This window comes from Myotis yumanensis, unplaced genomic scaffold (assembly GCF_028538775.1).
Source record: "Myotis yumanensis isolate MYYU_CA2020_CCGP unplaced genomic scaffold, mMyoYum1.0.hap1 SCAF_3, whole genome shotgun sequence".
NCBI lineage: Eukaryota > Metazoa > Chordata > Mammalia > Chiroptera > Vespertilionidae > Myotis > Myotis yumanensis.
Window position 1 is genome coordinate 114679727 of NW_027223754.1, and position 24602 is coordinate 114704328.

Consider the following 24602-nt stretch of genomic DNA (forward strand, 5'->3'; position numbering starts at 1 on the left):
AGAACCTGAGTGTCCAATCAAAGCCAGACCCCAAACTAGTATTTCTATCTTCTGTCCCCAATGACCAGAACTAAATAAAAGCCCCCCTTCCTTAGAGTCTGTCCTGCACTGAACCCCAACAAAACAAAGCCAACCTTGCAGTTGTTCAGGGTGTGAACATTCAAGGCCACCACATCTAAGGGGGCACCAATCACATCATTAGTATCCCTACTACCGTTAAAATTATATTTTTATTATAATTTTAAAGATGGATAATTTATTTAAATTGTCATTTCCCTACATATGGCAATAAAGTATCTTATTCTAAAAATCAGTACAGTCTAACAATTTTCCATCAAATGGAAGTAGAATATCTGTGGAAGGGGCGACTTTGTCTAATTGGCACAAAATGTCATATGGGCTCACAGCAGCCCGCAGAAAAGCTTCTCTCAAATGTTTTAAACTGTCTGGGGTCTTGGCTGTTTGCTACACTTCTACTATTAGTTTAATAAAATCTGTTTGTGCTGTATTAACACCCCCCTCCCCAAATCTGGTCTTTTTTCTTAGTAATTTCAGTTTTCAAGCACATCCTACACTCAAAGCAAGCCCCTAAATGCTACTGCATCCCCTTGTCCTATTTCTGTCCGTTGATGTTACTAAACATGTGTCAGCAAGAATACAATAACCTTTTGTTGCAGAGAAGATTAATTACCACAAGGAAAGAGATGTCCATGACAGACCACTCTACCAATTTAAAATCGTTAACAAAATATGCTGTTTTAACTTGAGTTTCAGTCAATGTCTGAATATATTCCTCACATTTCTTAAAAGCATTATTAAATTAGGCTTTCATATGAGAATTCATTTCAATTTTCTTGTTTCATTACTGATATTTACAAAAATTGCCATCAGTTATTACTTGGAGTACCAGAAAGTACTGTGCAATATTTAAGAGGCAATTATGGAGCCAGGTCAAATGGAATAACAAAGCCAACAGAAATACACATACACTCACCTTGACCCCCAGAAAACAAGCTTTACTGACATTGGTGACAATTGGCCCTAGTTGACAGTCCAGGTGTGGAAACCTTAAAAAGAAAAAGATACAGGAAAATTTAGAAGAAAGGAGGAAGATTCAGGGAAGCACAAACAGTAACTTAATTATAATACTACTTCTCACTATACCATAAAGTTAGTTCAGGAGTTCTTAAATCTAAGCAATAATTGTACCACAAATATACTCTTCAAAATTGGGGTTGTGTCATGAATTCACCATTTTTCCACTGGCTGTGTCTAGAATTTTAGAGATACTTAACCTTATTTTCAGATTAATCTTCAATGGATTACATGACTTCAATTTTCTTTCTATCTTATTCCCTCAAGTGGTTAATGATGTGAAAACTGATTCTTAAACACACCATATAAATGATACGTCTTAATGGACTTCAGACTTGCCTTTCATCAGGGGAAGAATACCTCTGATACATGAATAATCATGTCTATTTTGTAGATCTGAATTTTTCTAAATTGCACCAAATTTATAGTTATGCTTCCTATTTTCTTCTAATTCAGAAGAAATTAAAAGTGAGAGGATCCATAAATCCTATAATGTTGACAATATTAATATTAACTAAATCCTTAATAAAATTGTATTTCAAAATAAATCAGCAAAAATTCGTTTCCTTTCTAAGTTGTCCAGCAAGATTAGTTAGAAAAGACGCAAAGTTTCCTTTCAAATGCTACTGCAATGGACACAACAGAATGTCTGCTATTATTAGATTGCATCATATAAAATAGCTGATATCCAACCAGAAATTTCATCATTTTCCAAACAAGAAAATAGATATGATTTTAAAACCCAGTGATTATGAAACAAATCTTCAAAATTACCAATTGGCTCAGCACAAATCATTTTTCTGAACAGCATCAGTGGTTTGGGTATTAAATGTTTCCACTGCAATCCAACATATGTTCATGGCACCCGGAAGATAATAAACAAATTGCCTCCAGCCTTTGGAAGGGCCTGAGTCTCTTTTCAATTCTTTTTTCCCACCCAGATTCTATTTACTGCCAACTCCCTCTCAGCTTCCTCCTTGCCTGGGGGGTGAGGGGAGGGAATAGGGTGGAACAGGTATCGGGGAAGAAGGGAGACATCTGTAATACTTTCAACAATAAAGGTATTTTTTTAAGAGTCTTTTCCTCAAGCATGGTGTGGTAGAGAGAAAAGCTGAGGGCAAGAAAGCATAAAGGTGAGAGTAAGAATGCAGAACTCTAAGAAGAGAGGCTAAAGGGAAAGCATCAGAGTAAATGAGGAACACAATGGGAGGCAGGGGGGTGAAGGAAAAAGATGCTAGCATCACACCACATTGAGAAGAATGAACAGGTCCCAGTCCAGATGGAATGAAGGGAACGTTTACTTCTGCCTAATAATGTATTAGGACCTGCCACAATCACCACTCCACGCTATCCCACCACTGCTATTAACACCATCCTACCACCACCCAGGTACAAGGGCAACACCACTGAAACTAAAAGCCAACAGAACACAGGCCATGTGAGTACCCTAGGTGTAATTTGTATACATGTTTACAAAATGTGTTTTCTTCTGAGATGGAAGAACTTAAACAATTTTCCCTGCTGCCAGGAGACCTACTAAGCGAGCAGCCTACCATAAATTGTTTTGTTGTATTCTCAAATAAATAAGCAGCCAGTTTCAAAATAAACGCTTTGATCTCTTTTTCATACCGCACTTCTATTTCTCATTCCCTATTTTTTAAATTACTAAAAGATAAGACATAAAGTCAAAATCAGCACTCTGACCACATGAAGGGGTGGCAAAGTCCAAGTTGATATGCTAGGTGAAATGCATAGTTTTGTTCATATCCAATCAGATTCTAAAACAACCTAAGACCAAGAGAGGAAATCAAGGAGAGCAAATTCAACATTCAGAGACACTTCATTATTCCAGCAGTGATTTTCCCCTTAAAACAGAGATATTGTGAAGGTAAATACATCAATGATGGCAAGAGTTGAATGATAGCACTGATAAACCTGAACTGGAACTTGAAGAAAACACAATCAGTTTGGAGAGTCTATGGGAGGCGCTAGGGCTTATGGAAGTCTCCTAAGCAATCTCGAGAGTACACGAGAATTCTACAGGAAGAACGCTATGCTCAGAATGAAGCTCTATGGTTCTAACTTCGCCTTCCCTTGACTTCTTCTTCCCTTGGTAAAATACCACCCCATCTTGGCTCACAGAGCAGAGTGTGCACATGGCTTGCCTTAGTCTGCAGGCACTGGATTGTAACTCTTTCTCTTTCCCAAATCATTGTTGGTGAGAAAACACATTAATTGATATTTTCAGTTGAAAGCACTACTATTAAAAGTAGTAACAGAAAAAGGAAATAATAATTATTATAAGTATCACCACAACAAAGAGCTACTGCAAAATAACCACCCTTAGTTAACTGACCAGTTGGGCTTGCACTGCTCCTTGTAAGAGTTAGAAAGTGACTTCATGTCAATAAAGCAACAAAACTAGAGTGTAAGCAAACTTAAGGAGTGCTGGCTAGGTAAACAAAGACTATACATACATGTATGGAAGCTGCCAGGTATCAACTAAATGAGGCCACTCTTTGCAGAGCCAGAGGCTGCCTAAGAAGCAACTGGTCAGCCTCATACACAGGAGCCCTAGGCCACTGGTAATTATCACTGTGATCAGAGCAGGGTCTACAAAACATCCACCATACTAAAGGACATGGCAGCTGACGTAGAGGCAGGAGGAGTAGGTGTTACCTAATGCCCGAGTCCGATAATAAAAGCTGAGCAATGAACTCTGCACTATCCTGTGTGTGCAAACCTGAAACAGGTGGCTACATAATAATCACCGAGGGAGCTTGTCAAACACAAAGATTTCCGAACACTACCCTAAAACTTATTCTTGAATCTCAAGAATGTGTACTTTCAAAAGCTTTCCCTGTTACTACTGGAGCACAGCCACGTTGAAGAACCAGTGCTAAAGGAAACTACCAGAGAAGCGGTCTCTCAATTCACCAGGAGTTTGAGCTGGGTCATCAGGAAAGTTCACTTAACCTTCAAAGCCCCTCACTGAGTAGATTTTAATACTCTGGATTTACAGAAAAAGCTGAGGGGCATGTCTAAATGGTCAAGTGACTTGGCCAAGATGTTAAAGTAAAAGAAGAACAAATCTTATCTTGTGACTTCCTTCTTAAAGCTCTTTGGTGGGTGCTCACTGCCTATATTCGAAACTATGTTTCAGGTATTCTGCAAAGACATAACCCCTGACTCTAATTCAGCCACACTATTCCTTCAGCCACCCACATCCATGCTCCAGGCAGCAGTACTATTTCCAGGCTCCCTGACTTTACCTTAGCCCTTCCTCTATCTCACATACCAAGAACTCTCTTCATGAAGCCACTGACTACTACTGAGAGTTATCCAGGTAGAACTGACAATTTCCTTCAGTAATTTCCTGCAGTAATTAGAACAGTGATGGTGAACCTATGACACGCGTGTCAGAGTTGACATGCAAACTCATTTTTCGGTTGATTTTTCTTTGTTGAATGGCATTTAAATATATAAAATAAATATAAAAAATATAAGTCTTTTACTATGGTTGCAAATATCAAAAAATTTCTATATGTGACACGGCACCAGAGTTAAGTTAGGGTTTTTCAAAATGCTGACATGCCGAGCTCAAAAGGTTCGCCATCACTGAATTAGAACAACAAAATAACATTTAACTTCTCTCCAATATTACATGTCTGATCATAGAAATAAACGACATAATTTTTTAAATTAGATGTCAGTAAATGTTTTAAGAATAAATACAGTGCGAGAGCCAAAGCCAAAACCTGAATCTGGATTCAAGTAAAAATCAGTATACTATGCTGTGTCTCTAGTGGCCTTGAGTATGATTTTATAAAAATAGCCCTAAAACTATCAATACAGTAACAAGCCTCATGTAGCAACTGAATACTTGATATGGCTCATCCAAACTGAAATGCGCTATAAGTGTAGAATACATACCTGATTTTGAAGAATCAGTATGAAAAAAGAATGTAAAATATTTCAACATGTTAAATGATATTATAGATATATTAGGTTAAATAAAATACATTAAAATTACTTCCATCTGTTGTGTGGTTTGTTTTTTTTTTTTGCCTTTTTTTAAGTATGTACTGATTTTTTTTTAAGAGAGAGAGAGGAAGGGAAAGGGAGAGATAGAAACATTGATGTAAAAGAGAGAAACATTAATTGGCTGCCTCCTGCACACCCCCTACTGGGAATTGAGCCTGCAACCTGGGCATGTGCCCTGGCCTGGAATCAAATCTGATGACCTCTCAGTGCATGGGACAACACTCAACCACTGAGCCACACCGGCCAGGCTCCTTTTGCCTTTTTAATGTGGTTACTAGGAAATTTAAAATTACATTGTAGCTTACATTATATTTTTATTGGATGATGCTACTTCATAAAGTATAGCTTTTCTCTACCTTAATAAATCTGCTAAAATGATGTTAACTTTTGTTAACATTAGAAACTATGGGCAGTATTCTACAGCATGGCCCTGCTGGGCACACAGAACCTGCTCCTACATTCAACACTCAGACTATTTCTTTCATTTTTTTCTTTATTTTTTTCCCATCACCATTTATCCCTCTATACCAGTGATGGCGAACCTATGACATGTGTGTCAGAGGTGACATGCGAACTCATTTTTTTGGTTGATTTTTCTTTGTTAAATGGCATTTAAATATATAAAATAAATATCAAAAATATACATCTTTGTTTTACTATGGTTGCAAATATCAAAAAATTTCTATATGTGACACGGCACCAGAGTTAAGTTAGGGTTTTTCAAAACGCTGACATGCCAAGCTCAAAAGGTTCGCCATCACTGGTCTATACCCTCCTCCACCTTCACCCACTCCCCTTCCCACCCCCCCAATCAGCACACTGTTGTCTATATCCATGAGTTCTCTTTTATTTTCTTTTTTGCTCAATCCCTCCACCCCATTCCAACACCCCACCACCACAGCTGTCTGCCGGCTCCCTATCTATGAGTCTGTCTCTACTTTGCTTATTGGTTCAGTTTGTCCATTAAATTCCACATATGAGTGAAATTATATGGTACTTGTCTTTCTCTGACTATTTATTTCACTTAACATAATGTTCTCCAGGTCCATCCATGCTGTCACAAAGCGTAAAATTTTCTTCCTTTTTATGGCAGAATAGTATTCCATCTACTAAAGGACACTTGGGCTGCTACCAAATCTTCGCTATTGTAAAATAATGCTGCAATGAACATAGGGGTGCATATATTCTTTCAAATTAGTGTTTCTGGTTTCTTTCGATATATTCCCAGAAGTGGTATCACTGGGTCATAAGCAGTTGCACTGTTAATTTTTTTGAGGTATCTCCATACTGCTTTTCACAGTGGATGGGCCAATATGCATTCCCACCAGTAGTGTACTATCATTCACTTTTCTGCACATCCTCGCCAACACTTGTTTTGTTTATTTATTGATGATAGCCATTCCAGCAGGTGTGAGGTGATATCTCATTGTGCTTTTAATTTGCATTTCTCTGATGATTAGTGACACTGGACATCTTTTCGTGTTTTTTTTTTTTCAAGTTTTTTAAATATATTTTTTATTGTTGATAGTATTGCAGATATCTCCCATTTCCCCCTACTTTTCCCCCTTCCTGCCAGACCCTACCCACCCCCCAGGTTCTTCACTACCCTATTGCCTGTATTCATGGACTATGAATATAAGTATACTAGGGGCCCGGTGCACGAAGATTCGTGCACTGGGGGTGGGTCCCTCAGCCCGACCTGCACGCTATCCAATCTGGGAGCCCTCAGGGGAGCCCTCTCCAATCCGGGAGTTTCTGTCTGTCTTTGCAATCATATGAGCGAATTGTCTGAGACCCTCAACCCAGTTTGGTTTGTTGCTCACAGAATAATAGAGGCATTTTTTTTTCTTTGCTTCATTGGTGGAGATTTCCTGGAAGTTTTAGGATATCTTCCCTTTAATTTTTCCTAGACACTCTGATTTTATTCATGTCTCTCACCTTTGCGTTCCCTCCATCCCCCACTGCAACAGTAACTTGCTCCAGGCTCACTTTGCTCTAGTGCAGCAGTTCTCAACCTTTGGGTCGCGACCCCTTTGGGAGTCGAATGACCCTTTCACAGGGGTCGCCTGAGACCATCGGAAAACACATATATAATTACATATTGTTTTTGTGATTAATCACTATGCTTTGGTTATGTTCAATTTGTAACAATGAAAATACATCCTGCATATCAGATATTTACATTACAATTCAGTAAAATAACAGCAGCAAAATTACAGTTATGAAGTAGCAACGAAAATAATTTTATGGTTGGGGGTCACCACAACATGAGGAACTGTATTAAAGGGTCGTGGCATTAGGAAGGTTGAGAACCACTGCTCTAGTGTTTAGGAGATCCGTCCGCCACCAGAACTACTATTCCCAGAATTCCTGGTGCTCCCCACACTCTTGGTTTTCCCTTCCTGCTCTGTCTCCATCCCACGGCCTCCCACTCTGCCAAGTCCTCCAAGCTGCCAGCTCTCCCTCTCTGCTCTCCATCTGGCGGCTTGGGGAGCCAAGTTCCCCAAGCCACTCCACTCTCTGCTGGCTCTCCTGTTCTGCTCTTTGCCCAGCGGCTTGGGGGAGCAACTGAGGGAGCCACATCCCCCCAAGCCTCCGGCTCTCCTGCTCTGCTCTCCACCCAGTGCCTATGTATGCAAATTAACCTACCATCTTTGCCAGGTTAATTTGCATACTCACTCCTGATTGGCTGGTGAGAATAGCAGAGGGATGGTCTATTTACATGTTTCTTTTTTATTATATAGGATAAGTTCTTTGGTTTATCTATTCTCATACCCACATCGAGGTATGTCAGTCTGTTCCATGCCTCCATGTTTCAGGTCTTATTTTGTTGGTCAATTCATTTTGTTCATTAGATTCCACAAATAAGATCATGTGATATTTGTCTTCCTTGGATTGGCTTATTTCACTTAGCATAGTATTTTCCAGGTCCATCTATGCTGTCCCAAAGGGTAAGAGATCCCTCTTTCTTACAGCTGCATAGTATTCCATTGTACAAATGTCCCATAGTTTTTTACCCATTCATCTACTGATGGGCACTTGGGCTGTTTCCAAATCTTAGATATTGTAAATAATGCTGCTATGAACATAGGGATGAATATATATTCTTTCTGATTGGTGTTTTGGGGTTTTTAGGATATATTCCCAGAAGTGGGATTGCTGGATCAAACAGAAGTTTCATTTTTAATTTTTTGAGGTAACTTCACACTGTTTTCCATAGTGACTGCACCAATCTGCATTCTCACCAGCAGTGTATTAGGGTTCCTTTTTCTCCACATATCCTCACCAGCACTTGTTGTCTGTTTATTTTTTTATGATAGCCATTCTGACAGGTGTGAGGTGATATCTCATTGTGGCTTTAATTTGCATTTCTCTGATGATTAGTGACGGAACATTTTTCATATGTCTCTTGGCCATTTGTATGTCCTCTTTGGAGTAATGACTATTCAAGTCTTCTGCCCATTTTTGGGGGGGGATTGTTTATCTTCCTTTTGTTGAGTTGTATGAGTCTTTTATATATTTTGGATATTAAGCCCTTATCAGATGTATCATTGGCAAATATGTTCTCCCATACAGTAGGTTCCCTTTTCATTTTGATGGTGGTTTCTTTTGCTGTGCAGAAGATTTTTATTTTGATGCAGTCCCATTTGTTTTCTCCTTAGTTTCCTTTGCCCTAGGACAGTTGTCGGCAAACTCATTAGTCAACAGAGCCAAATAGCAACAGTACAAAGATTGAAATTTCTTTTGAGAGCCAAATTTTTTAAACTTAAACTGTATAGGTAGGTACATTGTTATTAACTTAATTAGGGTACTCCTAAGGCTTAGGACGAGCTACACTCAAGGGGCCAAAGAGCCGCATATGGCTTGCGAGCAGCAGTTTGCCGACCATGGCCCTAGGAGATGTATTCACAAAAATTCTGCTACATGAGATGTCTGAGATTTTACTGCCTGTGTTTTCTTCAAAGATTTTTATGGTTTCATGCATTACATATAAGTATTTTATCCATTTTGAGTTTATTCTTGTGTATGGTGTAAGTTAGTGGTCTAATTTTATTTTATTTTTTTTTTGCATGTGTCTGTCCAGTTTTCCCAACACCATTTGTTGAAGAGGTTGTCTTTACTTCATTGTATATTCTTGCCTCCTTTGTCAAATATTAATTGACCATAAAAGTGTGGGTCTCTATTCTGATCCATTGGTCTATATGCCCATTCTTGTGCCAGTACCAGGCTGTTGTGGTTATAATGGCTTTGCAGTATAATTTGATATCTGGTATTGTGATCCCTCCAACTTCATTCTTCTTTCTCAAGATTGCTGCAGCTATTCAGGGTCTTTTATGGTTCCATATAAATTTTTGGAGTATTTGTTCTAGCTCTGTGAAGTATGCCATTGTTATTTTAATAGTGATTGCATTGAATCTATAGGTTGTTTTGGGTAGTATAGACATTTATTTTGGTAGTATAGACATTTTAATGATATTAAATCTACCAATTCATGAACATGGTATACATTCCCATTTGTTTCTATCTTTCTCTATTTCTTTTTTCAATGTCCTATAGTTTTCCAAATAGAGGTCTTTTACTCCTTGGTTAAATTTATTCCTAAGTATTGTTTGTGGGGTTTTTTGTTGTTGTTAACCCTCACCTGAGGATATTTTCCCACTGGGTTTTGTTTTGCTTTGTTTTGTTTTGGAGAGAGTGTGGAAGGGAGGGGTGGAGAAAAGAGAGAAACATCAATGTGAGATACATTGATTGGTTGCCTCCCACATGCAGCCCAACTGGGGTCAGGGATTGAGCCCGCAACCAAGGTATGTGCCCTTGACCCAGAATCAAACCTGTGACCCTTCCCTCCGGGGGCCTACACACTATCCACTGAGCCAAACTGACTAGGGCTGAGCATCTTTCATATGTCCATTGGCCATCTGTGTGTCCTCTTTAAAGAAGTGTCTATTCAGGCCCTAACCGGTTTGGCTCAGTGGATAGAGCATCGGCCTGTGGACTCAAGGATCCCAGGTTCGATTCTGGTCAAGGGCATGTACCTTGGTTGCAAGCATATCCCCAATAGGGGGTGTGCAGGAGGCAGCTGATCAATGTTTCTCTCTCATTGATGTTTCTCTCTATCCCTCTCTCTTTAAAAAAACAATAAAATATATTTAAAGAAGAAGTGTCTATTCAGGTCTTTTGCCCATTTTTAAATTGGGTTGTTTGTTTTTATGGTGAATAGGAAGAAAGACTATCCTAAAAAGAATAATATTTCTTTGTCTCTAATTTTTGCATTTTTCATTAAGAATCTTTGGTTGATTTTGGATCCTTACAAACATGGCCTTATTTTATAAGCATTATCTTTCCAGGAATCTCTATGGTATATTGATTTTCTAGAACCCCCTGATTAACTGTAAAATTATGTGTACATGTGTATGTATACACATACACATACATACCCATATGTATACATATTTTTACATATACATATATAAACACATACACACAAATAAACACTACTTTATGTTGTACAATTTGTCTCATATTTCTTTACATTTTTTGTTACTGTTGCATCTGGCCAGTTTAATACATTTGATGTGGATAGAAAAATAAATTCTGTAGATTAAGGCAACTGAATGACAATTATTGAACTGTCATAAAAATATTAAAATGTGGTGTATTGACATGTGTAAAGTGTGGTAGATAGAACCATGCTCCTTCCACATACATACACCACTTTCCTAGAAAGTTGTTACATCCTAATTCCCAGGACCTGTGAATATGATGGATTAAATGGCAAAAGAAAATGAAGTTGCCAGTGGAATTAAGGTACTAGCCTGCTGATCTTATTACAGGGAGAGTATTCTAGGTTCTCCAGGTGAACCCAATAAAATGAAGAAGTGGTGTTAGAAGAAGTGGGGGTATGTTCGCTGAGGTTGACCCCTCAGATTGAGGACGTTTTTAGCAAAGGCCAGCTTAGGAGTACCCCAATTAAGTTAATAACAATGTACCTACCTATATAGTTTAAGTTTAAAAAATTTGGCTCTCAAAAGAAAGTTCAATCATTGTACTGTTGATATTTGACTCTGTTGACTAATGAGTTTGCCAACCACTGGCCTAGTTGAACTTCTGTCTAGTTTCAATCCATTATTGATAGCAGGACATTGAACTTTCCAACTATTATTATTGATTTTTTATTTGTTCCCCTCAAATTTTGTCACTTTTTTCTTCATGTATTTTGGAGATATGTTGTTAGATGTAATTCAGGTCCTTTGCCTAAGCGACTGAATGACCGGTCGACTGGTCACTATGATGCATACTGATTACCAGGGGACAGACACTCAGTGCACAGGATTAGGTTCCCTCCTGTCTGGATCGGGCCTGTGAAGATCGGGCTCCCCCCTATTTGGACAGGGCCTGCAGGAATCAGGCTCCCTTCTGTCTGGATCAGGCCTGTGAGGATCTGGCCAAACCAGCTATCCCACATCCCCCAAGGGGTCCCAGATTGCAAAGGGCACAGGCCAGGCCAAGGAACCCCACCAGTGCATGAGTTTGTGCACCAGGCCTCTAGTTGTTTACTAAAATCCATTTTGTCCAATATTAGCATAGCCATTCCCAATTCTCTTTTGGTTATTGTTTGCATGCATATCTTATTCCATTCCATTTGTGTTTAATATAAAGTAGATCTGTTGTAGAAAGCATATAACTGGATCATGTTTATTAATTCATTCTACCAATCTCTGACTTTTTATTAGAGTGTTTATTCAATTTACATTTAGTGTAATTATTAGTAGGATTTACATCTGCCATTTTACTATGTTTTCTATATGTCATGTTTTTTTGTTCCTCTATTCATCCATTACAGCCTTCTTTTGTGTTAGATATTTTTGAATGCCATTTTAATTCCCTTGCTCTTTTATTACATTTTAAAAAATTTTTTCTTAAGAGTTCATAATCTTTTACATTTACTAAAGTAGTTACCTTTACTGGTACTCTTTATTTCTTCTGTGGATTTGAGTTATTGTCTACTTTCTTTCACTACAACCTTCAATATCAAGATTCCCTTTAAGCCCAGCCACCATGGCTCAGTGGTTGAGCATCAACCAATGAACCAGGAGGTCATGGTTTGATCCCTGGTCAGGGCACATTCCTGGCTTGTGGACTTGATCTCCAGTGCAGAGCACGTAGGAGGCAGCCAATCAATGATTCTTTCTCATCACTGATGTTTCTAGCTCCCTCTCCCTCTCCCTTTCTTTCTGAAATCAATAAAATATATTTTTTAAAAAATATTCCCTTTAATATTTCTTATAGGGCAGGTCTGCTAGTGACCAATTATCCGGTTTTTAAGAATTTTTAACAAATTCCCTTGTTTTGTTAATTAATACATCTTAATTTTTTTTTTCTTCTAATTTTGAAGAATAGTCTTGCTGGATATAGAACTCTTGATTGGATGGTGATCCTTCCAGCACTCTCAGTACTTTATTCTACTACCTTCTGGCCTCTGTGATCTCTGATGAGAAGTCAGATATTAATCTTATGTGCATAATGTACATAATAATTCACTTCTCCCTTACTAGTTTCTTTGTTTTTGCTTACAACAACTTGACTGTTGTGTGTCTAGGTGAAGTTCTCTGTGTTTATCCTGCTTGGAATGCATTCAACTTTCTGTATGTACAGGTTATGTTTTAAATGAAATTTGACATATTTTGTAACTATTGTTTCTTCAAGTATTCTTTCTGTCCCTTTATTTTTCCTCTCCTTTTGGGAATTCCATTATGCATATTTTGATATTCATGATGAATAGTCTGAGGTTCTGTTCATTTTTCTTTATTCTTTTGACTTTCTGTTCCTCCAATTGTATAATTTCAATTGTTCTATTATAAAGTTTCTGATTCTTTCTTTTTGCCAATTTAAATCTGCTGTGGAGCCCCTCCAGTGATTTTTTTTCATTTAAGTTATACTTTTCAACTATGGGATTTCTATTTTGTTCTTTTTTAATAATTTTTATCTCTTTATTGATATTCTCTATTTGGTGAGACATCATTCTCATACTTTCCTTTAATTCTTCAGACACAGTTTTCTTTCATTCTTAATATATTCATAGTCATTGACTTAAAACATTTGTTTTATAAACCCAATATATGGTCTTTCTCAGGGACACTTTTTATTGTATTTTACCTCTGAAAATGGGTCATACTTTCCTGTTTCTTTATATGTGCTCTAATTATGTGTTGAAAATTGGATTTCAAATAATATGGCAACTCCAGAAATCAGATTCCACCACCAACCACCAAAGTTTAGTGTTGTTGCTATTTTCTGTTGTTCTTCTTCCTAATGCGTTTGTCCATTTCTTAAAGTAATTATGTAAAATCTATTTTCTTTATCATGAGCAGCCACTTAAGTCTCTGCTCAATTTGCTTTAGTAGTCAGCTAATGATGAAACAGAAATTTCCTTAAATACTTGAAACAATATGTCTCACACCCTTTGCTGAGGGGCTCTGTGTGTATACTGACACAGGTTTTCTATGCTCTGATAAGCAGTTTATAACTCTACCTAAGCCTTTCTTCCTGCTTGTGTAAAGTTTCAATGTCAGCCAGAGGTGACAGATTAGGGCCTTTTCAAGTCTTTGTTGAGCATATATACAGACCTGCACATGAATATGGGCTTTCTAGGTTCTAAAAAAATATGTCAAAGCTTTTCAAAACCCTCTACGGATATCTCCTTTCTCAATTATTCCTTTTAAGTTTTTTAGTCAACCTCTCGTTAACCCCAATTCCTGTATCCAATTCTGGCAACTGTGATGTTAAACAACTGCCACTGATTGTTTTTAACAAATGCCCTAATGCTATTTACCTGAATGAATTCTGAGTCATTAGAATTCATTAGGTGAAATAAAAACAAGCTCTGAGAATGGAGCTTTACAGAGAGCTGCCAGACAGTTCACACAGCACCATTTTCTGAGACGAGGGTATTTAAAGAGCTCTGAACTGGTCGGCTCTCTCCAGCAGTTTTAGTTTTCCGAGGTCCTGCGGTGCTAGAAAGGAACAATGGGAATGAGTTTAAAGGCTACAAAGTTCACTGTTCTTACCAAGACTCCATTTTTTTCTTGAATAAACTCCTTGGATGGTTCTAAGTGGTTAATTTCCAGATTTCTAAAGTAGTTTGACAATTTTTGCCTCACTCGGTAAACTTTTGTTCATACTGATGTTTTAGAGAAGAGGGTTTACAGAATGTTCTCACTCCAACATTCCAGATGTGGTTCCAAAATAAGTAGTATTTTTAAAATTAATTAAAAAAACTAATGATGAACAAAATTATTATCATTTTAAACTAAGAAATGATCATCAAGTGTTGTACTACTCCATATGGGAGTCTGACACAAGAAGAAAAATCAAATACTAACATCTTTTTATAATTTGATATTTTGTTCATCATGGGTTTTTTCCACTAATTTTTATTTTTTAAAACCTCATTAAAATATTATTTCTTTTTATTGCTCAATTTTTTGGTGTCCCTTTAAATTTTGTGCTGAGGTAAGTGCCTGACAAGCCTCTCTCTAGTCTTAACCCTGGAAAAGGATGATTTCAAACCACATCTTTGCCCTTTTTTTAACTCTCCAAACTGACATACTAGTTTTAACTCCCATTTATATTCCACTACAGTATTTTGAATTGTCAAAATTATAATCTTAAAATCTAGCAGAAAGATTTTAGTGCACAGTTTGGGAATAGAGAACTAAGTAGTCATATTAAACTAATCTCTTAAAACTGCTAGTAGAGGCAAATTAGCTCACTCAATATAAAACTCAATAGCAGCTGCCAGTTAAACTAATATAACATGGTGTAGGTGTGTTTTTTTAAGGAATATATGCCAAAGTCTTTAGAAAATTAAATGTAATGGTTGGCATGTATTCCATACAAACTTCCTAAGATATTATACAACACAAATAGAAAATGCTTAGAAATAACAATTTCAACCAAAATTATTCTGTTGTATGATTTCATTTCTTAAATTGGCTTACCTTGAAAATTAACTTATAGGAAAAAAAGAAATAGAGACAAAAATGCTTGGCATAATATGTAGCAAAATTTCCAGCCCAAGAAGACAATTGTGTGTAGAGAAAGACTGCCTGTCTTGAAAGTTATTTTGAGTAATTTCAAACAGCCTATCACAAAGGCAATTAATTACAGATGATTTAAGATTACTTCCCTATACTGTCATTTAAAAGAGATAGTGTTCATATTAAGTTTTTAGATTACTACTTTGCAATAACAGTCTGGTGAAGTGTGGACATTTAACTTCCCTATTAAGTGTTCAGTATTTGCTTCTGCTGTTTTAGTGCCTTTTCTTGTAATCCGTGGCTCCATATCCCATGCTCTTTCCCACTACACTTTTGAAAAGCATTTAAAAATCACTATATCAATGTTAGCCTATTTCTAGACAAATTTACTTGCCTTATCATAGTCTTTATAGAATAAAGCACTATGTTGGCTTTTCATTTCTGCAGGTGAGTCAAAGTTCCCAAAGTCTATATCAACTTGTCATTAATACTAACTTAGCCCGAATCACATACACTGCTGATGTACCTTTAATGACTGTGTACACACTGTTTTGTTTTTCTAAGGGAATTAAACCTACTGGTTCAATGGGTATGTAGGTGAACAAAGGGAGGCAAAACTAATAAGGAGAAGTCTTGAGGGGTCAGACAGTTTATCTTCTCTAGGAACAGGGAAGTACATCTGCCTGAAAGATAATAATCAAGCTCATTTTAAAAAGTCCCTCCACAGATTGGGTTAACAATCTCTTCTATCTAATCTACACTCTAGTAATAAAACATGAAATGGAAATAAGATAAGAAACCTAAATAATCATTTTCTACAGATGATATAATTGTCTACCTAGAAAATTCAAGGGAAATAACCACAGAAAAGTTAGAATTGATAACTTGAAAAGTACCTGGTTATACAACTATATCTTAAAATTAGTAGCTTTCTATCTATTAATTATTGATTATGTATATGCTACAGACTGAATATCTGTTCCCCCCTAAATTCGTATGTTGAAAACTTAATGCCCAAGGTAATGGTATTAGGAGGTGGGGGCCTTTAGGAAGTGATTAGGTCATGAGGTCAGAAGCCTCACAAATGGGATTACTGCCACAGCTTGCTTGCCCCTTCCATCAAATGAGGACACAGCAATGAGATGTCATCTATGATCCGGAAAGCAGGCCCTTACCAAACACCAAATCAGCTAATGCTGTGATCCTGGACTTCCCACGCTCCAGAACTATGAGAATAAATTTCAGTGTTTATAATCTACCCAGTCAGTCATATTTGTTATAGCAGCCTGAACAGACTAAGACAATACAACATAATCATTATGTATAATATAGATAACCAATTGACTATATAACAATAACCAAGGACTAAGACAATATAGTCAATATGTATTTTATATATATATATGAATAACCAATTAGAAAAGGACCCATTCACAAAAGCTAAAGAGTATAAAATACCCAGGAATTACCTTAAATCCCCCATTTTCTTCACATCTAGGGCATGTAAGAGAAGCTTGCAAAGTGAGAGACCACACAATGCAATGACAAGCATAGAGAAGAGGCAAGACTATCCATTTCCTAATATGCTACATTCCTGATGCCACCTGCTTGTGTCTTACGTATTTGGCTGCTATTAGGCTCCTACCCGCCAGCAAACAATCCAAAGAACCTTTGTCTACATGGAAGATTCCTTCTTTGACTTGCATTGAATAAACAATGGTTATACGCTAATGGCTTAGAAAAGTCAACAGCTATCCATCCATCCTGTCCCATACCCATGATCCCTGTACATTGCAGAAGGTTAGTACAAGTCCTGGCTGCTGTTCCCCACTGGCTTCTCACCGTTCCCCTGAGAGATCCATAACAGCCTGCTGCCAGGTCCACATGTGTGTTTTCTGATTGTTAAATGTAGGGTAGCCACCTGGGCAGAGAGGAGCCAATGAGCAATTCCCCCTCCTCAAACCCTAACTAACCCCAGATACCTTCAAGCCATGGGGTTCCCTCTGCTTCAGTTTCACCTAAGGAGTTGCTATAGGCTCTTGACATTTTGACATTCTCCAAGAAAGAGTAGTGTAGTTTCCACTGTCAACATCCTTTATTCTTCACAGTTTTATTTGCCCAAGGGCACTTCAGGGAATCCAAGCTGAAATGGAACTTTCCCGGTGGACCCTTTCCTATAAGCCAAGGGAAACCATCAATGAAAACACACAACCTCCTCCTAGTTTATGTAGCAGCCTAGACTGAATTCCAGATGCCACGAGAGGCCCTTGGTTGCACCTGGTCCAAGCAGCAACATTAGGCCTCCTAAGGCCTCAAGAGCAGCATGTCCCTTCGCTGACACAGCCTCAGGTCACTGGATAGCAGGGTCCACAGGCAGGATTACAAAGGCAGGCTGCTGTGGAAAGCGCTGGTCACTAGCATGTGAATTCTCCACCAGGCCTCCCTACTCTCCTCTTGAGTGCCGGCAGAGCTCTGGTCTGAAATTCCTGCACTGGTTGACCCCTAATGAGTGAAATGCTCTTCCCCAGGTGTCCATATGGCTCACTCTTCAGTCCCCTTCAGGGCTCGGCTCAGCATCCCCTCAGGGAGGCCTTCCCTGGGCACCCTATATAACACAGCAATTCCCTGCCTACACTCCTTCTCCCCCAGCTCTGATTTGCTTTTCTCCATAGCACTATCCCTACCTGATATAGTAAAGATTTTACTTCAGTTTATCCATTAGATTGTAAGTTCCTCTGTTTTGTCTGTTTTGTCCACTGCTCTAAAATATCTAATGCCTAGAACAGCGCCTGGCACACACACTTAATGTATTTGTTGGATGTTGTTAAAAACAAAGCTGGATGTTAACTAAAAGCAGTAAAGACAGGTGGTATTCAGGATGTACTGCATTAGGGGAAAGAACTAAAGTATAGAACTGAGCTCAACTTCAATCCATGCAGAGGTGAATGGGCATCTTAAAGGAAGAATGAGGGAATAAGGAGGTGACAGGTGGAGCTCAGAGTCAAGGAAATGGAGAATTACAAAGGACTGGTAGTGTAGTTTGTCACTGTCAATGTGATTAGGCTCACTGAGTGTGCTAACTGGCATTTGTCAAAGTTAGGCTCCTAACCTCCCACAGAGATGGGAGACAGGCCCTCTCATTCCTAAGGACTGTATTTCAAAGGAATGGCTGTCAGGTCCTTGAGAAAGACACTCCTGGGTTGTAGGAGACACGCATACATGTTAAAAGGGAAGAGAAAGGGTTATAATTCTAAGTTATTCTAATAAATGCTTAATAACAGGAGGGGGGCCTATCACCAGGTATTGGCTGGAACAAAGGTAAGTTCTTTTGGCAGTCTTGAGATTTTTCCAAACAGGAACTCAAGGGGGCCTGGGTCATCCCAGGGACATGGCCTTAGGCTGGTAGAAGCCCTGTTGGAGTTTTTCTAAGTCTCTTATTGTTGGGGTGGAAAGGGCTGTTATGAAAGTTGCAGTTCTTATAGGCCAAGGTTCAGCTCTAGTCAAGAAGAGAGCTCAGAGGAACCTGACTAAAGTGTGATCAAGGAGAGAGTCTCGATGGATGGATGGATGGATGGATGGATGGATGGATGGATGGGGTATGAAGGTTGGTGGAACAGGGGTCAAGATAATAAGATCTGAAGACATCCAAATTCATATGTAAGTAGAAATCATTTCAGAGAAAAGGGGAAAATCCTCCACTCTTCAACAATTCCATCTAAGCATGCCTGTGGCAAACAGAATATGGCTCTCATTGACTCATAAAAGCTGCTGATGGGAACAGACCCATTGTTTATCCTATTCCTGCCCAACCTGCGTTTGTTTTCTGCAGGATAGTTTCCAGACCTGAGTTTGCTCACTGTTTAAAATTCTTATTAGAGACAGAGGCTAAGGAGGTTACAGAAAGGTCTCCTGTGGAGCTAATGCTACCTGTTCCTATTTACTTTTTATTAATGAAGCATCTTTGGGTAATTTTGTCTTCCTTTCCCCTCAGCAGCCCACCTCTAAGATGTGGAAGAGCTTTAACTCACTTTCCTCCCTTCCCCATTCCTGTCTCAGTTCTTCTCCCCCTCCAGCTTTACACTCAGATCAAAAGTCCTGTTTCTGTGGAGTTGGTTCTCCAGTTAAATACCTGATCTCTATATCTCCACACAGCCCTAGGACCAGTGGTCGGCAAACTCATTAGTCAACAGAGCCAAATATCAACAGTACAAAGATTGAAATTTCTTTTGAGAGCCAAATTTTTTAAACTTAAACTATATAGGTAGGTACATTGTTATTAACTTAATTAGGGTACTCCTAAGGCTTAGGAAGAGCCACACTCAAGGGGCCAAAGAGCCGCATGTGGCTCGAGAGCCGCAGTTTGCCGACCATGGCCCTAGGTGATAGCAATCTGCATTTTCTCCACAGGCCAGCTACAATACTGACTAGAATTATTTTTCTTTTCATAAGACTACAGACAGTAAAATAAGAAAAAGCACTTTTATAAGTTAATATTTGAATGTAATTTGAAGGCAGGGTGGATTCAGGGTTCCAGGAGCCTTATGTTTATATAATGGGTGGTGAGTGGAAGAGCTTTTTTAAATGAGGAGTACTTCCTCATTTAAAAAAGAATCCAAAATTACAAACACAAACTTAGGTATGACCATGTGAGCATGTTGCCAGTGGCCTGCTCAGGGGCTTGGAAGTAGCCGGGGTGAGGGGTCCTGAAACTTAAGATTCATTAGCTTTCCAGTCAATTCACCTCCACTAGGCAATATAAAAGATTGGAGAGGTTTATACCGCAGCACTAAAATCTGTAGAAACCCACTAAGTATAACAGTCTTATATCAGTCATCTAGATACTATTCTTATCTCTCTCTCACAAACCTCCATCCCTGCTGTTCCCTCTAACTTGACGGCAACACTCATTATGAATTTGTGGGTTGGGCTGGGTTTGTTTCCCCCTCCCCTATCTAGGCTCTCACAATCTAATACCGTGTCAATTATGTAACAGCCAAAAGAGAGAGTTTAATGGAATACAAAGCATAGTCGGAGTTCTTACATAAGCCTCATGAACCATCCATAAGATCTGCTCCCAGACTGGGGTACGTGGATTACATAAGGTAGTTGGGAAACACTGATGCAGCAGCCAGGTTTACTTCCGACCTCAGAAACAATCGAAGCATTCTGCACTTAATTTAGCAGCATACATTAAGATAACAAGTTTTTAATTAGGTGAAAAAAATCATCTTTAATACGACTTGGTTATCTTTTCATGTTAACATAAAGGAATCTCCTGACACTGCTACTCAACTTCCCTGTAACCTCTACACAAAGAAATATCCCCTTAGGATGCCCCTCCGTATTCTACATGAAATTACGGGTCCCTAATAAACATCAACCATTCTTGGTGTGTTTTTTTTTTTATAAAATCAAGAAAGATACTTAGACAAAATACAAAAGTGTACATGCTATAATTCTTCAACACATCTTTCCAATACCAGTTTTCTCTTCCCATATTTCTAACCACTTATTTTTTACTTCCCTTAAACCACTGTAGCCACACCTGGGACTACAAAGTGACAAATTAAAAAAAAAAAAAAAACCAGTGCAATACAATGGGTCTTACCCCTGGCTGCACATTAGAATCACCAGCAGAGCTTTTAACATTACAAATGCCACAGCACCACCCAAAACCAGTTAGAATGAAATACTGGGGTGGCGCACAAAAAGGGGATGCCTAGACATTAGTATACCTGATGCTTTCTACTTTTCCTTCTTCGTACCTGAAAAAATAAGAGGAGAAATTTTTGCGGGGGAGATCTTTAATAACTGGCAGCTCATAATTAGTTTCCATCAGATATAAAATATCATTCTATAGTTTGAAAGCCATAAAGGATATCTGTGGGATCCTTTTTATTACTATCATAATAAAAAAAATTCACCAACTTTCTTTAGCCTTTAAAAAACCTATTTTATTGGTCAATGTTTTTGCAATTCTACCTAATCAGTTCAAAGCAAAGGCCCTATATTATCTTAATGGATGTCTCACGCTAAGACCCTGCTTATCCTCAAATAAAGTTTTGGGTTAAAGCAGAAATGACGGTTCTCATTTATCATCAACCTCCCACACCTATAACTTTACCAATGAGCAAATATGTGTTAAAGCCCTTACATAACAGAGTACAGGCGCCTTTGGTGTCCTGCCAAGAGTACTTCTTTCCGTGTTTGTATTTAAAATAGACTGGTAGTAACATCACTTGTGTGCCTGAAATTCCTTCTGTGCACAGGCTCCGAATGAAAAAAAAAAAAATGGATGTAGCAACCCGCTTTGCTGTTTTGCCATTATAAACCTCAAAGGAAATAACACATTCTGACTAAATTAAGGCGAAGACACAGAACAAACTAGCCAAAGCTGGGGGTAGGCGGTGACTCGGTTAACTAACCTACCATCCTTTCCAAGACGGAGCATGTTTAACCTGGCAGCATGCGAGGTGCCTACTGAGCTGCAAACCTGGGCCCTGGCCGGCGGGGATGTGGCAGGCCAGCGTGAGCATCACGGTGACAGAAAAGGCAGATCAACGCCCGCTGCCAGGCTGGGCTGCAATCCCTCCCCAACTCCGGCACCTGTCTTCCCGAAGGTCTAGGAGGCAGGACCAGAGCCCAGCCGGCTCTGCCCGACTGTGCGGAGGGATGCGCTCACCTGGGTGGGGCAAAGCCACGGAAAATGCCCAGGAAGCCACCACCGCCTCCATGAGAGTCTCACCCCGGACCGGCTCCGACACGCTCCCTCCTCCTCTGCCTCCTCATCCAGCTCGTTTCCTATTTAACCACAGGTCTGGGCTCCACTGGCCGGCCGAGGACGTCCGCAAAAGGGGGCGACAAAGTTGCCAACAGAAGCCGGCAGAAGTGGCGCAGGTGGAGGCGCAAGAGACGCCCCCGCACCTGGGACCGGCTCGCCGCCGCCGCCCCCGCGCACGCCCGCCCCGCTCCCGCGCTCCCAGCGCCGCCCGCCCCGGCCGCCGCCCGCTCCAGTACCGGGCAGCGGGACGCACGCGGGGGCGCCCACCGGACGTCGGGGTGCTGTCCGCCCGCCGCTGCGCGCTGCCCCTCCGCCTGCCTTGCGCGGACAAAGGGAAGCCGCGGGGCGGTGACGGCGAAGCCCGATCCACGAGCGCGTCGCGCAGCCCGCGCTGCCAGCGAGGTGCGATCCGCGGTGACAGCCGCCGGGCGGCGAGCCGGCCCCGCGAGAGGGTGACGCGGGCGGCAGTGTCGCGCGCCCCTCGGCGGCCGCCGGGAGATGCACACGTCGGGACCCGGGCGCCTCCTCCTGGCCCCGCAGTCCGCAGCCCGCAGCCCCCGGGCCGGGACCCGCAGCGCCCTCTGCCGCCCGCTCCAGCTCAGGGCGGGCCGGGGGCGCTGCGTGGGAGTGCCCATAGCGGTCCCAGAGCGTTCCCCCCACCCCCCCCCACCCCCCCATCCCGAGGGAAGGAAGGAGGAAGACAGAGGGCGGAGGCGACAGGATAGGGGTATGCGAGGAGTGGATCTGCTGTTTTCCACTTAAAACAGAAGAGGGAGCCCCAAATGAATTAAGAGCAGCTGGAGGAATTGGGGTTCATCCGTGGGAAGAATTTGAAGGACGGGAAGATTCCGGATTCACAAGGAGCCCAGAGTTGATTTGTTTGCGGGAAAGGCTAGCGTTTCTTTCTAGAATCGAGTTTATGTAAGTGTGCCTGGCGCTGTCTGAGGGGTTCTGAGAGCCTTGATGTGATGCTGTGATGAATAAATAGATGAATGACCTCGCGAGGACCCTTGGGGACCCTTGGGCCTCCTGGGCAGTGCACCGAGGAGGTTTCCAAAGGCAGGCGAGTTCGGAGAGCGCTGTTCCTCCGCTCCCCACGGCGGTGGAATAAATACTTGTCTTTATGAAAATGAAGGGGGACTGGTCCCTTGCACTGTTTGGTGATGGTGTTTTTAAGGGGAGTGTCTTTTTCCAAACTGCCATGTTAAACAATATTTTATACTATTTAAATTTTTTTAAACAAGTTGGTCTACTTGGTGAAGGGAAGTCATGAAACAGCACCCTTTTCCCCCAACCACTGTCTTTTAAAATTATTTTATCAGTTCTCCCTTCTCTGCTGGAAGAATCTAGGGCAGATTTCATAGCTTTTTCTGTCGCTTTCAGGTGTTAATCAACAGTCTGATTCTCTGGTATTAAAAAGTCCAGTCCACTCCAAATCAGAATGTCAGTCCCATTCCACTTAAGCCTCCCCCCTACCTCCCCTAACTCTTCCCAACCCTCTAAACCCTCCCCCGCACCCCTCCAGCCCCACCCCTGTCAGCTCCCAGCCTGACCCAGCTCAGAGCCTGCATGGGGAAGAGAACTGTCTGCTTTTTCTTCCTTGCTCTGTATCTTCCCGGCTAGCTCTGTGAAGGTTGGTAGCTCCGAGTGGCAGCATGGAAATGTCCCCTGCACCAGGCCCTGGGCCTCAATTCCAAGTCAGCTTCTCCTCTGGTGGCCTGCCTCACAGAGACCCTCTGCGGGGTCACCATGCCCTGGCAGGCAGACCCTGCTACCTTCACCCACGTCCGTGCAGGTCCCTCCTCATTTTCTGCTCACAGGCAGCTCTGAGCAGCCTCTCTCCTTGGCGGTTCTTGTGTAGAAATCAGGCAGCCATTTTTGAACTCATGCATATCCCCAACGCAGGTGATACATGCCAAGGTCTCGGAGCAGTTTTCCAGAAGCACCCCTTCCTTTGCGTGATGTGGCAGGACACTCCCTCCTTTTCCTCACGGCACCTCCTAATCCTCACTACCCATCTTCTCCTTGATCCCTCCCCCCTTTTCTTAAATTTGGGCAGAAAGCAGCCGACCCCTTACAAAGCAAATCATCCAATGCCTCTAATTAAAATGTGGAGCCCTGGCTGATGTGAGTATCATCCAGTGCCCCAAAAGGTCACTGTTTTTATTCCCCATCAGGGCACACGCCAGAGATGCGGGTCTGGACCCCGTCAGGGTGCATATGGAGGGTCAGGGTGCATATGGGAGGCAACCCATGGATATTTCTCTCCCACATCGATGTTTCTCTCTCCTCCCCCCGCCCATCTCTCTAAAAACATATTTTTAAATAAATTAAAAATAAAGTGTGGAGACACCTCTCTCTGTGGCCACTGAGGCATGCCACTCAAATCTAACTGACAGCCTCCTAAACAGTGCTCACACCAAGGCTGAGGTTCCCAGTTGTTCCCAGCCCATGGCTTTGCATAGTGGGAATGCCAGAACTGGGCCATTTCCACCTGATGCAGGACCCCCGTAATGGGCAGCATTTCTTCTAGAACTCCCCATCACCCTGCCTAGGTACTCAGCTCTGCCCTGCGGTCTGAGGCTCCTCCTACCCCACCTCCCTCCCTTCCCTCTCCTTTCACAGGTGTCAGTCTTGCATGG

At 40.9% G+C, this 24602-nt stretch overlaps 1 protein-coding gene across 1 annotated transcript in view; it reads right to left on the reverse strand.

The window, feature by feature from the left end:
• The window catches only part of MTUS2 (microtubule associated scaffold protein 2), a 535610-nt gene extending 513285 nt beyond the window's left edge, over window positions 1-22325 (reverse strand). Inside the window, 2 exon segments of the mRNA XM_070409399.1 lie at window positions 995-1067; window positions 22197-22325. The gene's annotated coding sequence lies outside the window, so the exon portion shown is untranslated.
• Window positions 22326-24602: the final 2277 nt, after the last annotated feature.